At 37.8% G+C, this 18,746-nt stretch overlaps 1 pseudogene; it reads left to right on the top strand.

Annotated features, from left to right (window-relative positions):
• Positions 1-4,755: 4,755 nt before the first annotated feature.
• Positions 4,756-5,336, top strand: LOC5568861 (annotated as a pseudogene).
• The last annotated feature ends 13,410 nt before the right edge of the window (positions 5,337-18,746 follow it).

Below are 18,746 nucleotides of genomic sequence, written 5' to 3'. Positions count from 1 at the left end.
TCGTAGGGAGCCACAGTTTACTAGGAGAGAGAAAGGCCACAGTTGACGACCAACGCGTCTTTTGTCGTGTCGTTGCTTTTATACCACATCAGGTAAATATGTACGCTAATAATTTTCCACTCAGGTTCTGGTTCGATCACGGAAAAAAAAGTTTGGAAAAACTTTCCGTAACTCTTTTTCTTTTTTTCATTTCCACGAAATTCACATAAAAAACCGATTCCAACCGTCGGAAAGATTTTATAACCGTCATCATCCCATGCTAAGACACTGAAAGATTTGTTAAGATGAAAAAACTGTGTGTATCAATTGGGTCCTAAAATGTTGAATGAAATCTTGTTTTTATTTAATGACACGAAAGAGCATGTTACTGCAACTATTTTAGCAATTTTTCCCGCTCAAATGACGGCTATATCATATTTAAACTTTAATTTTAAAATTGGGGCCATAAATGAACCTTGACACTTTTGATCACGTTTGACGTTCGCTCAATCGACAAAAACACCACAGGGCTTTTAGTTTTAACACTGCAGTGTTAAGTGTTAGTGTTAGTGTTAGCTCAAATCACCGAAGTCGGTAATTTATTTACCGAAATCTCAACAGCTGAACGGTCGGTAATCGGGTCGGTAAACGAACCGATTACCGAATCTCGGTAATTTGAATTTTCGAGCGCGGCTGTCAAAACTACCGAACGATCGGTAATTTTTACCAAAAAAATGTAATCCATGACCCCCGGTTGTTTTTCCTCCTGCTTCTCATCATCACAATACAAAAAGACAAAATATCACAATAATCTCATATTTTTATTCAATCTTCATGATTGTACGATATTCATTCGGGTTTAAACTGCTTTACGACACGGATAGATCCAGAACCAAGCAATACTGAGAATGAGGCTGTCGTTGTTGCTGGTGAAAGCTGGCTACGTTGCAACTAATGCGGGACGGACAAAACGGCTTCTACGTGGTGGTTCCTAGCAGCGTACTGCAAATAATTTTGTTTATTATTGTCTAGACCATTAAAAAACTATTATGCTTACCTTCATCCTAATATTTTTTACACAAAATGTTTGCAGTTGCTTCCAAAGACCCACCAGAAAAAAAAACTAACACACATGACATGGTGCTGCCAATTTGCAGATTTACCGATTCCGGTAAATTAGCAGATTAATTACCGAAACATCGGTTGAATGTTTCACCGTTGTCGGTAATGCTGGCGAATCACAGACGCTTCAGTAAAAAGTATGACAGATTCACGTCAATTTACCGAAACTCGGTAGTTTTGCTGTCAAAAACTACTGGATTACCGAAAAGTCTGTAGAGTTCTGTTTGATCTTTCGACCTTGACACTTGCTTTTGCCGGGGCGAGCGACGAGGGCAGGATCAAACATGTCGCGCGTCGGTCTCGTAAGTGAAAAAGTGGCGTGATCGATGAGTTCGGTTGAAGAAAGTAAAAAAGTGCCGCGATCGGTTAGTTCTGTTTGATCTTTCGACCTTGACACTTGCTTTTGCCGGGGTGAGCGACGAGGGCAGGATCAAACATGTCGCGCGTTGGTCTGGTAAGTGAAAAAGTGGCGTGATCGGTGAGTTCGGTTGGAGTAACTGAAAAAGTGCCACGATCGGTTAGTTCTGTTTGATCCTTCGACCTTGACGCTTGCTCCTGGGCAGTGCGTCAAGAAAGCCCGAACAGTTTTTTTTTTATTCTTTTTGGGTCGCGCGCTTATTTTTTTTTTCCTGAGTGCTTTTTTATAGCCGAGCAAACGAGTGAAGCCGAAAGTGGATTGTGGCTGTTCAGTCAAGGATAACGGATCAATATTGGTGAGCTCGTTTCATGCTACTATTTCTAATCTATAAAATATGTATGACTGCACATTCAATCGTTACAATGGTGGGATGTAAATATGATTTTTCAACAAACTATGGATGGTTCGTCACTGTGAGTGTCGACACAAACTCTGATTCATGATTTATTTATGTTTAACATTTTTTTTTTTCAGAACACCTCATATATACCTTTATTTTTGTAATTAAAAAAACTTTGAATGGTTCGACACTACAAGTGTAGACTTGCGAAAGGTTCACTTTATTCAACAAACTTTGGATGGTTCGCCACTGTAAGTGTCGGCATAAGAATAAGAGTGTTCTATGATGTCCCAACCAATCGAGTTTTTTGTTTCTTTTCAAATGAGTAAAATATAATAACACATGCTTTCGTCCTGACAGCTGTAAAGAATGTTACATTTAGGTATTTGTTCAACAAACTTTGAATGGTTCGTCACCTCAAGTGTCGGCATAATTTTCCTCTACATAGAAATTGTTCATATCAAATGAAAATATTATATTTACGTATAAGCATGTATATATCTCACAAATCATTGTTTATCATGGTCTAATCGCTTATCAAAGTGAATCCTATGACCCAACGATCCTCCCCATTAACAAACATCCCTCCCAGTAACCTTTGTGGAGATGCAGAGGCAAACACGGTCTCCAAAAAGCAAAGGTTACACACTAACATTCCTTCCCCCAATCCCACCTGACTGCAAGGACGTGGCCGGCGCCGTTATTGACCCTGTATAAATAGAGGCACTGAATTATGCACACTGAAGAAGATTATGGCCAATCCCAGCCGAACTTCTAGTTGATTCTTTGTGCATTTTCACTGACTTCGGTCAATCACGGAATAGCAACCATTGATATGTGTAGTCAGTCTAAGCTAAGCTAAGCTAAGCAAAAACTACTGGATTACCGAAAAGTCTGTAATTTAGTGAATTACAGATCAAATTCGGTGATTTTGTTTACCGAACTTTCACACTCTGTTTGAGTGTGTGGGGTTGTTCGTCACGAACAGATTAAAAATCCCCTTCTTATCCTTCGCATGAAGTTGCTGTGGTGCTCCAGCTGAATAATTTTCGAAAAGGTTCCTGCTCTCTCCCGGTTTTGTGGCCATTGGAAAACTGGCGACGAAAAATTTGACTGTGTGGCAGCATATCGTCTTTTAAGCTATTGGATCCCTATTTGAAATCCGGAACAATGCCGTTTTCAAGGTAGCAAGAGCTGTTCGATTAATATATTATTGCGGCGCTTATATTAACTCCACATCAAGCGGCTGCAGTAACCCGCAGAAGATATGCGCGCAATTCAAACGCAACGTCAAAATTCAAGTAGGCTTGGATTTTTTCGCCCTTCAAGGACACTAAACATTTGGTGATTTTCATCATCACCATAGACTTAAAGAGTAAGACCTTGGACTGTCGAAGAAACGGCTTCAAATTTTGGGGACCAGTCGGGTACCCAGTAAAAGCATTTTCCGTGTAGTTTAATTTCCGTGCACATCGAACTGTCTGATTGACGTTTATTTTTTTGACAGTTCGTTGTCGAGTTTTATGTTTTGTTTTGTTGTTTCTTTTCTTGTCAACTTTTTTTATCATCAGGCGTTATAATGTAATGTCGTTTTTCTTTATTTGCACCGCCTGCACCGTTTTTCCACCGGTGTAGCAAAAGTTGCACCCAAACCGTTCTTTTATTCCGCAGGTAGCACACCGTTTTTACACTCGATTGCCACCGGTGCAGAAAATCCTACACCCTGATCGAGCTGGGTGTAGCAGGTAATGCACTCTTTTTACCAATACATATATGGTTCTTAACTGTCAGTGGTGTTCTTGTTTTGGTCGTTTTGGTAGATTTTATTGTTTTCGGTAACGAACAAGCAAGATCTTCATTTGCGCTCATTTTCGACTACGCAGATAAAATGTATTTATTTCGAAATTGAATATTCTTAGTATTTACTAATGCTACAATAAATACAGGTTTTATAAGAATAATAAGATATACTGAGTATGTTTCATCAGTAGAAGCTTTTACGACTTATATTAAAAAAAGGAAGGCTTCTCTCAGATGTTTGGATTGCATGTAACCAGTACTACAGTAATACATTAAAAACACTTTAGTTCGGTCAAATTTTCCGAAATTTGCTCATGGATGCCAACAAAATAGAATAAGCAGCGGCTGGAGCTGTATGTTCCCGTATCTTAAGCACGGAATTCAAAATCTCTGGTTCTATGTTTTTCAAAAATATTGACGAGTAATCGACATTGATTTTCCAATAGAATTAAATTCTAATGATGATTGATTTCTGTTGCTCTCTTCGCCTTATTATAAAAAAATCAGCTTTTGCATCGTGAGCTAGAAACATTGCGGAAGTATGAGTTTTGGCGAAATTAGTAGCCAGAGAGAGGATCGATGAAATTAAATAAGTCCTTACAGTATTGAAATATGAAAATTCTGATTTTTTTAGCATATATTCATGGTATCAATTCTCAGGAAAAATAAATTAATGTTCATATGCCAAACATTTATTTAAACATTTTACATTCAGCCATGGTTGTAAACACCATTAACAAACTATCCAAAACCCGAACGAATCTAATGTTTCCGAATCCCTTACAGAAAATCATGAATAACAGAAACAGCTGTTCTATCTGTTTGAAGAATGACATTTTGTTTTGATTGACGCCTTCACTAATACTATCATACGCTGTCAAAATATTGCACCGAAACCGTTCTATTTTCCGGTGTCAATTGTTACACTCGCACGGTGCACCGTCGGGAATAATCGAAAACGACATAAGTATTTTATGGATTTTTTATATTAACTCATCAATAAATCAATCCGATTTGTTTTAATTTCAGGCCGAAATCCAAAATTGTTGGAGATCAGCACCCCACACAACTCGTTCCTGGTGAGAAGGATCCGTGACGGGCAAGACATATCAAGGCCAAAATCCAGTACAAGGATGGAATCCCGCCAGATCATCAGCGTTCGATTTTAGCTGGCAAGCAGCTGAAAAATTTCCGCACGCTGTCCGACTACAACATCCAGAAGGAGTCCACCGAGTCCACCCTCCACTTATTGCTGCGCCTCCACGGTTATGTCAAGAAGCGCAAGAAGAATAATTACTCCACCCCAACATCAAGCACAGGAGGAAGAAGGCCAAACTTGCCGTCCTCAAGTAGTAAAAGGTCGATGAACACGGCAAGATCCACCTACGTCGTGAGTGCACCAGCGAGTCCTGCTGTGCCGGAGTCGTCATGGCCACCCATGAAGATCGTCACTACTGCAGCAAGTGCCACCTGACCCTAATCTATTCCAAGCAGGAGGAAAAGTGAAAGGTGGCAAGCCTTCGCTTTCTCCGGGTGTTATTTTGCGTTTACTAAGTAACAATGCCCGAAGGGATCTTCTTCTCTAATGTTTAAGGATTATGAAAAAAATAATGGAACTCAAATCCTCAAAAGAAAAGCTTGATACGGCTGCACATTCCGTATTGACACCTAAAAAAAGTGGATCGAATAATTGGAATGATTCCCCCGAGAAACCGGAAGATTCCTCAGAATCCGATGATTCCTCCGGGAAAAGATGAATTTTCCGCAGAATCAAATCAATTCAAATCATAATTACCAAAAACAAAGATCTAGGGGCCTTCCTTAGCCGAGTGGTTAGAGTCCGCGGCTACAAAGCAAAGCCATGCTGAAGGTGTCTGGGTTCGATTCCCGGTCGGTCCAGGATCTTTTCGTAAAGGAAATTTCCTTGAATTCCCTGGGCATAGAGTATAATCGTACCTGCCACACGATATACGAATGCGAAAATTGAAACTTTGGCAAAGAAAGCTCTCAGTTTAATAACTGGTGAAGTGCTCATAAGAACACTAAGCAGAGAAGCAGGCTCTGTCCCAGTGAGGACGTTAATGTCAAGAAGAAGAAGGGTCTTCTCGTTTTTTAATTACATTTTGACTTATAAATTAAAAAATAAAATTCTGTAAAAAATTTAAACAAGACAGAACATATATAACTCATTCGAACATTCATACAAGCCTTCAATTAAAAGACTACTGATTATGCTACCTTCGCACAGTCAAAACACTGTGGGTCTGTGGCCCTATAATAATTTATCAGTGGGTAGTTTAGACTTTAAATTAAATTCAAAAAGACATGTTTGTGATAAATAGGTGAATATATAATGTGCCGAATTCTTTATTTAAGCCTCTTATTTTAAATAATTTATACAAATTATAGTACTGACCCGATTTACTCAGCCCCCGATTTTGTCAGATTTTTTATATATCTTCTTCTTTCTGGCATTACGTCCCCACTGGGACAGAGCCTGCATCTAAGCTTAGTGTTCTTATGAGCACTTCCACAGCTATTAACTGAGAGCTTACTATGCCAATGACCATTTTTGGATGTGTATATCGTGTGGCAGGTACGAAGATACTCTATGCCCTGGGAAGTCGAGAAAATTTCCAACCCGAAAAGATCCTCGACCAGTGGGATTCGAACCCACGACCCTCAGCTTGGTCTTGCTGAATAGTTGCGCGTTTACCGCTACGGCTATCTGGGTCCCCTTTTTTCTATATATGTCAAAACTTTTCTTTCATTATACTTTATCCCGTTTTAATATACTGATGATGATGCTTGATTGCATGCATGCATGAGCGTAGCCAGATAGGATAATGCTTGCCCCCAGTGGACGATGGAAAATATTTACTACGGGAGTAATTCGTGTGTTTGAATTCTTCAAAGATTGTCTCCAGCATTCGTATTTATACGATAATTACGTCATGATGAATGGGAAATCTTATGAAGTCCACCGAACAGTCAGGTTTTTGAAATACAACTTGCCATAAATTATTCGAAGGTTTTATCAATTTTAGAGGAGTCTGCCGAAAATCATTTAGGCAACTCAAAAAGATTCTGCTTGATGTATTGTCAGCTGATTCATCATTTAAATAAATCTTTTCAGGAATTCTTCAAAATACCACTTTGGAGAAAGCTCCTCTCATTTTCCCAACAATTTCTCTAGGGGTTTTATTTATATTCCTCTATATATTTCTTCAAGGTGTTTCTTCAATTATCCTCGTAATTATTCCAAAAATCGTTCCTAGGAGTACCTCGAATTTCTCCGTCGATTCCTCAACAATATATTAAAGTGTTTTTTGGGAATGCCTTTTTCGAACTCTTCCATACAAACTTAATTAAGTATGTATGCTGAATCTCGGCTTAAATTAAACGAGATATGCACAGTAGTCGACAAATTAATTTCAAGAAATCTCGAGTATAAGTTAATCGTGCTTCGTAACTAAGAAACTTGACAATTTTTTAGATTGATCTCGGTTAAAATTGAAAAACCGAGATTCGCATTACCGAGTTCATGATAAACGAATTAGGTGTGTAGGTTCTTGAATATATCTGGGATTTTTCTCAATACTACTCCAAAACTCAATTTATGGAATCCATATGGAACTTAAAAAAAATGCTCAAGCAATAGTTTCATAAATTGTTATATACCTCAATATTTTTTTTATTTCTTTAATAGTATCATTCCAAACATTACATTCATTTCTTATATCTAGGTGTTCTGTGTTATTAGACAACACTATCATCCTAATTTGGTAAAACAAACTTAAGATTTTATTAACATTTTGTTAACAACATATTACATTTCATTTGCCGTAGCAGTTCAGATTTTTTACAGGTGAGTTGATTCAGAGAAAAAAAAACGCTTTGAATATACTTAACCTAATATAACCTAAACATATAACGCATTAATCGTGACAATAAAAGATTGTAAGAATTTTTGCCTGAAATTATTAATTTTTTTTTTACATTTGTTCCAATGTTTCAACATTGGATATTCTATGTAACTCCTGGTAATCCTGGTACTATACCAGGAAGGAAGCTTCAGAATCATTTTCAAAATTTTATTTTGAATTCTTTGCGGAGCTTTCTTATATTATCTGTTTTTGTTGTTTTACTTATATGATGCGGGGGCGTAGCCAGAAATTATTTCTAGGAACAGTAGGGGTCTTTACAAGAAAAAAAATTTTTTTTGACCATCATACACAAAAAATCACTTTTTCAAACCCCCCTTTTCTTAAATACGTTCAAAACTGCAAAACCATATTGTATATTGCAATACCAAATTATCACAGATTTATGCATAAAAATTTAAAAACAAGAACATCAAAAAACAAATTCCGGATAATCGAGTCTAAAATTCCGGATAATCGAATCCCGGATAATCGAATCCCTGGATAATCGAGTCTCCGGATAATCGAGTCCGACCTGTATTACAACAGCTAGTCCATATCGGTACAGCACCCAACATGGCTGGCCTGAAAATTTGTTTGCGTATCAAAAGCCTGTTCTTAAGACAAAGTTTTGATTTTCTATTAATAAGGAGATAGAGACATTTTACATATTTGTTAAATTTGGCTTGAATGCCCTTAATGTGATTTTTGAAAGTTAAATTCATATCTAGCATGAGCCCTAAATACTTAACTTCATTTGGCTCATCGTGACAACGTGTCTACTTGAAGGTTTCAAATGAAGAGCTTTTGGTTTATGTGGGAATATTATTAGTTGAGTTTTGGAAGCATTAGGAGAAATCTTGTATTTTTGCAAGTATGAAGAAAAAATTTCCAAGCTTCTTTGCAATCGACTACAGATGACAGGCAGACTTCGTCCTTTATATACCTCAATAATAATCTTCGTATTTGTACTCCTTGTTAAATTCTTTCAGGGGTTTATTCAGATATTTCCCAAGATATTCTTTTAATTGCTTCCTAAAGTTTTGCTTTGAATGAGTCCATAATCTTTTTATACGAACCCTCCAAAAATACGATTTTTGAAGCTTGCTCAGGACATTCTTGATGAAGTTTGACTTGGGACTCATACAAAATCTGTTTCTCGATAGTTCGAATATGCTTTTAAAAACTGTTCTACAGGTTCCTTCAGAAATTCTTCTAATTTATCTTCTCAAATTTTCGCAAAATTGCTAAGGTTATCGAAGGATTCCTACACGAATCATCTAGAAAGATTTTAAGAAACCGACAAAGAATTTCACTAAGATACTTTTACGCATTTAATCCATAGAAATAAATGCTTCTTAGTTTCCATACTATAGGAAAATTTATTTATAAACATTCCAAGTCAAATTGTTCATGAAATGCCTGAAAAATTTATAAATTAACTCTAAAAAATCTTCAAAACACTTTTGGAGGAATGTTATTATGGATCCCTTCATGAATTCCGGTATTCTGAGAGAAATTCTAAGATAATTCAACGGTCATATACAACTTGAAACTCAGGTTGATCCCGGTTGTCTTACTGACCAGAGCAATATTGCCGATTAAAGGGACCACAACGAATCGGATCTTCAGAACTTTTTCAATTGGTTCTAAAATACTTCTAGCATTTGGGATGTTTCCAGAATGGCTCTGGGTTGCTTCCAGAATTGTTCTAGAATGCTTCCAGAACTGTTCTGGAAATCTTCTAGACTTGTTCTGGAATGCTTCCAGAATTGTTCTGGTATGGTTCCAGAATTGTTCTGGAATGCTTCAAGAATTGTTTTAGGATGCTTCCTGAATTTCTCTGGGATGCTTCCGGAATTGTTCTGGAATGCTTCCAGAATTGTTCTGGGATGCACCCAAAATGGTTCTAAAATACTTCTAGCATTTGGGATGCTTCCTGAATGGCTCTGGGTTGCTTCCAGAATTGTTCTAGAATGCTTCCAGAACTATTCTAGATCTTCTAGACTTGTTCTGGACTGCTTACAGAATTGTTCTGGTATGGTTTTTTCGTTCTAATTAAGTTAAAAAAGCTACCACTACTATTACACGAATTACCAATAATAAACTTCCAATCAATGATAATAAATAACCTATATAAAACAATACTATTCATAATTGATTGAATTTTATGAATTCTAAATTTACTGCACTAATCTGCCAAAATAGTAATATAGTTCATAAATTTAAAATTTATATTTATTATATTAGAGTCTTTTCGTATTATATAGTATAATAATTAATTAAAGATCGAAACCAACGTCGGTTTGAACTCAGATCATGTAAGAATTCATAGGTCGAACAGAAGAACTCTAACATAAATTACGCTGTTATCCCTAACGTAACTTAATATTTTAATCAATAACTGGATCAAATATTCATAATTTAATGTGAACAAAACATGAAAGTTTTTTTTTAAATTTTATTACCACAACAGAATTTTTTTTATTAAAATATACCTTTTTTATTTTTATATATAATATAAATTTTATAATTATTCAAAATTAAAAATCTATAGTGTCTTCACGTCTTTCAATTACATTTTAACTTTTTAATAAAAAAAAATCTATAAAAATTCATTCAATCATTCATACAAGCCTTCAATTACTGATTATACTACTTTCGCACAGTCAAAATAGTCCGGCCCTTTAATAATTTATCAGTGGGCAGGTTAGACTTTAAATTGAATTCAAAAAGACATATTTTTGATGATAGATAGGTGAATTTATTATTTGACGAATTCCTTGAATAGCTTTTTATTTTAAATAATGCATATAAATTAAATACCTATACTAATTTTATCATAAAAAATATTCCACAGTAAGTTTTAAACTTCGAGAAAAAATAATTTAATAATTAATTTATTAATAAATCCTGATACACAAGGTACAATAAACAAAATTTTACTTTTAACTAAATTAATATCATTCAAATAAAAAATAATAATAAAAAAGAGGAGTAGCTCCTTTCTATTTTTGATTCCCAGGAGTTATAGAAGGATTATTAATTGAATTAATGGTTTAATTTTAATATCTTAACAAACAAAAATGCTGCTTTAATGCTTATTTCTTATAATTTAAATATTATTGTTTCATTTTACAACTTTACTTTCAATAAATATTGGAGCTTTAGGGGGATTAAATCAATCATCATTACGTAAATGAATATATATTATTGACCTATTATATACCAACATTTATTTTGACATCTAGAAGTTTATATTATAATTTCACCAGGATTTGGTATAATTTATCACATTGTTACCCAAGAAAGTAATACTTGTCGTAATTAACGAGGAATTAAAAACAAATATCTTGACACATTTTTAGATAAATGTCTGATAAAATTCTCTGAGGAATAAACATTTTATCTTCTAGTTCCTGTTAAGCATTTTTTGTTTGTTTTATTGGTACTAATTTGGTCCTTTTTTGACCCTTTTTAATCCCTGGAGAAATTCTTGTAGGAGCTCCTGGTACTCAGCGAATACTTAATGGATTCAAATATTTTTTGTCAGTATACTGTTAGACATACCTAGTTTCTAAAAGTTGCCAGAGAAAAAATAATTTAATAATCGGGAATATTCCTGTGGCCGGAGGACACTCGGACTTAATGCCACGAAGAACCGGCTATAGATTTGATGCATACTAAACCGTTTCAATTCTTGAAAAGTAGAGATTAAACATAATAGTTAACAAAAATGCATTTCCATAAACGCACAGATGTTTAGTTACAAATTAATCACTTTAAAGTTAATATGAGGCGCCCAGGGATCCAGAAATGGTAATCAAATTAAGAAAACATAGTTATCCAATTTAGTAGTTTCTCAAATGGTTGTTTTCTTGTTGCGTTTTCTCCAAATCCACATCATAACCGATTCCGGAAACAATCTGAAACTTGAAATTTGCGTTCCTACAGGGGCACAAAGGCCCAGTACCCTTCTCACCCCGCCTGACCCAGTGATCCATCGGAATAACTCCGACCACAGGAACATTCCCGTCAACCTTTGGCCACTTTTAGAAACTAGATATGTGCAAAATTATACATGCTCTTCAAGGATTTCTTCACAGATTTCTTGAGGGAACGCTTAAGAATTCTAGTCATTCCAGTAAATTCTCAGTCCCACTGCTCGTAGATCTTCTCGTCAGGATTTCCGAGGACAAGGGTTCCGTCATCTTGAGCCAACGCTCGCGTTCCGTTTCCGATAGACAGTTGATGATCATTTCGATAGTTTTTCCCTCGTGGTTCTCCATCAGCGTCATTATAATCAGGTGCTTTCCGATGGCTTGCATCTCCTTGGTCGGCAGCTGAGGCACAATTGTGCCGGAGTTGACCGTCAGCAGGGCACGTGGACAGTAGTCCGTGACTAGGTAGGTTTCGTTGCCCTTGTTCAGCACGATCAAATCGGTGAACAGAAACGCGTAGATGCCGAACTTCTTGCCGAAGGTGAGTTTGGCGTCGTCACCGCGCCACAGCAAGTGCACCAGTTCGCCCTTTCTCTCCAGCTTACACATCACGCTGCCTGGTGGACCGATTCCGCGACGGGAATTCAATCTGCCGCGAAATCATCTCCATCTCGTACATCTGTTCGCTACGAAGGTCTTTTCCCAGCTGATGAACTCGTCTTCGTCCGATTTGAGTCGTTGAAGAACGGCGTCCAGCAGGAGGCGTATCCGTGTTATCCGCTGCATCGGAAGCATCAGGAAGGATGACAGACTGAGGCCACAGCAAATCGGGTCTGATTCCAACTCCAGCTGCGTTTTGGTGAACTCGGTTTTGTTCACCTTGACGTTCTTTAGGGTGCGATCGATCTTCGCTTGGTGCTCGCAGTAGTTAACGTACACGTGGAAGTGTTTCTCGGCGTGCTTGTACATACTGCGACTGAGGCCCAGGAGCATGATGTTGTCATGCTAACAGTTTTCTAAATCGGAGCACTCGTGCACGGGGACAATGTTGGCGAAGAGCGTCTTGCGCTCGGAAGACGTTAGCACCTTGATGTCACGGAAAGCCGGATGAATTTGTTGAAGATATTTGTGCTATCGTTGTGTGGTAGGCTTTGATTAGATTTGGAAATAATAAATTCAGATTATTGTATGTACCTACAGAGAGTGAACGTACTCAATTCAAGTTATCACAATACTTACTTACTGGGGAACTTCGGTGACCGAGTTTGTAATAAAATCACTTTCGGATCGCTGCGAATTGGATGCTAAATTTGCAACAACAACAAACTGTTGATGCAAACAACAAAAACAAAACCGATCGAATAAAAAGGGACAAACAAAAATTATGGAACTGTGGAAAACGTCAAATGAGCGTGGGTACCGTGGGTCGTTCACATTCTACAAACCGTTCGCCCGAAAAAATCGAGAGTTTCATATTGCGACGATATACCGACATTTTCAGATAATCGCATTACGTGGATTTATCTCGCAGAGCACAATATTTTGATTTGGATATCCGGGAATAAAAATGATGTGATTCAGCGCAGTGAAATCTTCGTTGCCAGTTTTCCGCCGGCCACAAAACCACAAGAGAGCAGGAACCTATCACGGATCATCCAGCGCACCACAGCAGCTTCAGGCAATGAGATGAATGGGTTATTTGAAATGGGATTTCTAAGTTGAAGAAGATCAAATTTGTCCAGCTACAACGACGGCCATTTTTCGTGGAGTTCTTGTGATTTCGGTGACGCTAAACCATATTCACGCATCGCATGTGATCGATCTACGTTGTCATGTTTTCATAATAAAAATGAAGCATATTCTGCATTTCGAGCGTATTTTCGTCGTGCGTAATTTACTCATTAGGGATGGTACACAAATTATGTCACGCTAAATTTCAAATTTTTCGACCCCCTCCCCCCCTTTGTCACACTTTTTGTATGAGTTCTCCGAAAATTTTGTAAGTCTTGTCACGCTTGGCTGGACCCCCCCCCCCCTTGGAGCGTGACGTAATTTGTGCATGACCCCTTATGTTTTTATGATGTTTTAAGATTTTATCATTATGCTCAATAATGAATACAACCTATTTGCACGCAGGACATATGCTGTATGAAAAGCAAGTGTAAACTATTAAAATCATACTGAGCCGATTTGGTTGTTTGAAACGAGGTGAGGCATTCCCCTTGGTTTTTCCTCAGTGCACACTCAGAAATAAAATTATTCACAGAATTACTAAAGTTGACTCTCTTTGGGCCCATTCACATATTTCATTACGCTGAAGGAGGTGGGTGGGTGTCCTCGTGATGTTACGGCTCACACAAAATTTTTAAAATATTCATACAAATAGCGTTACAAGGGGGTGGGTGGGTGTCGAAAATAGCCATTTTAAGCGTTATGAAATTTGTGAATAAACCCTTTCATTCTGCTGTGGATTCTACACTAATGGTGGTTAGCTCCATCGAAGTTAATACGCCAATCGCGTACTATAATATCCAGCTTTTTAAAAACGCTAATGGCTGCCGCAAGCAGGCTCGCTTTCTGGTAGGGATCGGGCGATTTGACGTTTGGCTTGGGTCATTTCTATTGAAAGGGCCCAAGCCAAATGTCATATCGTTTGATCCCTACCAGAAAGTGAGGCTATTTGTGGCAGCCATTGGCGCTCGTAAAAAGCTGGATAGTAAAATCGATGATAATACGCGATTGGCGTATTAACTTCGATGGAGCTTACCACCATAAATGTCATTTTGCCTGGGTTGAAGCTTAGCGATGCTTCAACCCAGACGAATTGGCAAACAGGAATAAAATTCTCTGCAGAATGAAAGAGAGGCAGATAGAAAAAATAAATTATTATGGATCCGACAGAAATAAGGACAAACATTTTCTTTTAAATATATATTTTCTCAATCTCCAAGCGTCGCGACTAATATTTGAATAGTGCACTGTGTTCATGAACATCGTAAGAATTCAGCGCCACACATGTCATTATGACAGTTATGTCGGGAACGAGTCACACGTCGCGTGTCCCACACGCGCGTTCCAATTTGGTGGGCGCGCGACAATACTTAAATTTAGTCATTCTGTGAAAAAGATATTATAGTACAAGATAGAGATTGTCGCTGTCGTCGCTGTCCGAAACATGCCGGGGCGATAACTGTCAAACGGTTTGTACTTTCACGCTAAACTTGCTCCGCTCAAAAATGATAGCCGAGAACACATTTTTATTTTGCTTCTGAATATCACGAACATGCCTCTGAAAAATTCAATTTTTTTCGAAGATTTTCCTACTCGAATTGCCGAAGCACTTCCCCGCTTGGGGAAAAAACCTTTGGCTTTTTTTTTCAGAAAAAATCCCGCAAAACTTCTCATCATTCCAATGGCCAATTGTTTGCTGCCGAGCATGAGATGACCGATGAATTCCGTTTCCTTCGATCCGCACACTGCTTGTTGGCCATTGGCAACTCACAGAATGAGTGCGACTTATGCACAATATTCACTCATTCAGCCAGTTCTGCATTGGTTGCCTCATTCTGTGAAGTTCGAACACATGCGCTGTGTGGATCTTGTTAAGCGTGTCTGAAAAAGAGAAGCTCCGCTGCCGCCTTTAAGGTCAAAATGTGTAGAGTCCAAATGTTTACACTGTCACTGCTGCGCGCCGTTTTCAAAACCACAAATCGTCACAAAAACAGCAATATAAAGAGTTTATTTGTTTTCTTTCTATAAGTAAATTGCATTACAAGTAATTAAAACTAATATTAAATGCAAATTTTCAATTACAATTGAGATTTGTGTCGTAAACATGAGCGTAAGCGGAGTATCATAGTAATTGCTGTAGAGTAACAAAATGTTTGACCTTAACACATTCGCTTTTGAACATGACAGTTGTGTACCCACCAGATGCAAGGATGGTTCGGCAAGGCAGACAATGGGAACACTAGCGACAATCTCTATCTTGTACTATAATATCTTTTTTCTGTGACTACCCGTGTTTCTGAGTACATTGTCGATATGCCGGTGGTATAAATTTGGGCGGAACATGGACTGATGCTTGTGACTTTGCCCTTAATGGCATTGATTACTCCATTCAGGGATGCCACATACACAGATTTATCTGTAATTACACAGATTTTTTACAGTTCTTGCCTACAGATATCTGTGATCACAGATCACAGATTTTTGAGATAGAAAAAGATTTTAAAGATTTAAGGATATTTAGCGAATTAAGGACATGGTTTTGGGAGATTTAAATCAGAAATGCTATTACTCTGTTTAGTTTTTCTCAAAAACTCAAGTTTTAATAAGTTTTAGAAACAATAACGCATTTTTATTTTACATCTAGAACAATAAGTTCAAATTAACAATTGTTGACATGCCAAGAACAGCTGAAATACGTTTGCAAAGAGTATTTTTTTAAATAAAAGCATTGAAAATTTGATTTTTTACAACACAGATATTTACCAAGATTTTTGGAGGTTGACTTACGATAAAAAAGATTTCTCGCGTAACTTTTCAAAACGTCCTAAGTAACAAATGTAAACAAATCGAGATTATCATTGCAAATCATTTGCGTTGCACCACTTAGCAGCACACTAGAACACTCGTTCTGATATATTAACAACAAATTAATCTATTAAAAGCTTAACATAATGACCAATGTTCAAAACTGCATCGCTTTTAATCAATTGTAACATTGGACCTTTGATCAGAGAACCAACCACATGTCCTATGTAACATTTATGAATAAACACGATTCTAATGTTACATTGGACATTCCTGAATAAAGCTTTGGAATGGAGTTTAAAAGGTAGAATGATTTGTAGAAGCGTGTCTGAGACACTACTTATGGCCGGTACGCTGATCATAAGTACCGTGCAAAAGGATAGGACAAGAAACGGTCAAGGAATGATTCCGCGCCCGAAATTACTTGAGCTGTACGCTGCTGAGAAGTAGAGCTGATTTCATAACGTCGGTAACGCCTGCTGTACAAATCAAATGGAGCTGTCAGTTTTCCTTGCGGAAAAATATGCCGCTCAATTATTCCGCAAGTAAAAGTGACACTTCGTTCATACTGGATCAGCTGTCAAAATTACTTTGGTAAAAAAGAGAAATTTTACTTGAGTGCTTTACGTTTCAGGTGCATACTACGCATTAGATGTATAGAATGCCATAATAACTGCCTCGCAAAATTGAAAACGCTCATGTGACAAAAAGAGAATGAGTTACACAAAACTGTATTTTGGTCTTTTTGCCAAACCATGTTTTACAGTTTCGCTGGATTGGATCAGCTGCAACTTCTCTTTTCATATTATTAGCACATTGCGTGCATATAGGGGAATGATATTGAGCACAAGATTGAGCATCATGATGTCATTGTATCAATCTGATTCAGATGCATGGTCGATCAAGCATATAAATATGCTTCCCGGCAGCAACACGAGCAACGTACATGCGCGACTTGCTCACACATATTTGCAGAGCGATCAATCACCGAAGAGAGGAGAAGCTGTATGTATTTGTTAGGCGTGGGCTCCTTTCTCGAGTTCCTACAACAAGATGGACGGCGTCGTCATCGTCATCATCCCCACCGCAATTTCTTGTTTCAACCGACGGCTGGTGCTGATTGCAACACAGCCGTCACCACCACCACGTCATGCAGTGGGAAACTCACACATGATCATGTGGGCGAAACCGTTATAAAAACGGGGGGAAAATTGAGGGAGAATCAGTGAGAGAGCAAAATGTCCTACATACAGCTCAACGTTTCCCCTCCTTCTGTTGTTACATAGGACACATAGACGGAGGGGAAGAAGTGACGTCGTGGGATTGAATGAATCAAAACAAAGCACAGCTGGTATCTCCGATTAGCACACCGCAACAAAATGTTGATATTTTCAGAGTCGCTTTGCCTCGCAATATTGAATACGCTCAAATAACAAAAAGAGAACGAGGTACACAAAACTATTTTGGTATTTTTGCCAAATCATGTTTTAGGCTTACGCTGGATTGGATCAGCATTCGCTCAGCTGCCAGTTCTCTTTTCATGTTATTAGCGTATTGAGTGCATGTAGGGAAATGATATTCAGCATCATGATCTTATTGTATCAATCCGATTCAGATCCATGGTCGATGAAGCATATACATATGCTTCACGGCAGCAATACGAGCAACGTGCATGCGCGACTTGCGCACATACATATATTTGCAGAGCAATCATTCTCCGAAGAGCGGAGAAGCTGTATGTATTTGTTTGGCATTGGTTTCCTACAACACAATCGACGGCGCCGTCATCGTCATCATTTCCCACCACTATTTCTTGTTTCCGCCGACGGCTGGTGCCGAATGCAACACAGTCGTCACCACCCGTCGTGCAGTGGGTAACTCACACACGAACAAGTGTGGGCGAAACCAGCATTGAAACGGGGGGAATATTGAGAGACAAAAAGCAAGAAAGCAAAAAGTCCCAAATACAGCTCAACATTTCGCCTCCTTCTGTTGTTACATAGGACACATAGACGGAGGGGAAAAAGTGACGGCGTGGCATTGGATGAATCAAATTGTTGTTGTTCGTGAGAGACTTTAACCCGAAGGTCATTCGTCCCTTCTTCAAATGAATCAAAACAAAGCACAGCTGGTGCCTGCGATTATCACACCGCAACAAAATGAGCAGTTCAACTTGAATGTTGAAGCAGTTCAACGCACGTGGATACAAAATGAAATAAAACATGCTTGTTGTGTTCAAATCAAAATGTCCGATGTCTTTGATGTTACTATAACTGAAACAAAATGACCGAAATGAATGTCCAATGTAACAATTGTTGAAACAGAACGACCTATGTGATTTATCCTATGTACATATTTTTGGTCAAAACGTCCTATCTGATGTTTTTATAGATTTCAGCGTTATTTCCAAATAAATTGACAAAATTTCATTTCATATGTTGAACTCTATTACACTGCTTCCCTCTACAAGCAACACAGTGGGGAAAAATTGTTTCATTTTGATACAGTTTCAAAATATATTTTCACAACTTTCAAGCTCGATTTACTCGAAATGTGTGAATTGTTAGATAGGCCGTTTTGAAAAGTTACGCGAGATTTTTTCAGTCGAAAACACAGATAAGAGTTGGAAAAAATGTGGCAACACTGACTCCATTGTGCGACCCCTCATATGTGTTTGTTCTGTTATC

This window comes from Aedes aegypti, chromosome 3 (assembly GCF_002204515.2).
Source record: "Aedes aegypti strain LVP_AGWG chromosome 3, AaegL5.0 Primary Assembly, whole genome shotgun sequence".
Taxonomy (NCBI): Eukaryota; Metazoa; Arthropoda; class Insecta; order Diptera; family Culicidae; genus Aedes; species Aedes aegypti.
The sequence above is the reverse complement of the archived record's forward strand: the minus strand, read 5'-3'. Positions and strand labels throughout refer to the sequence as shown.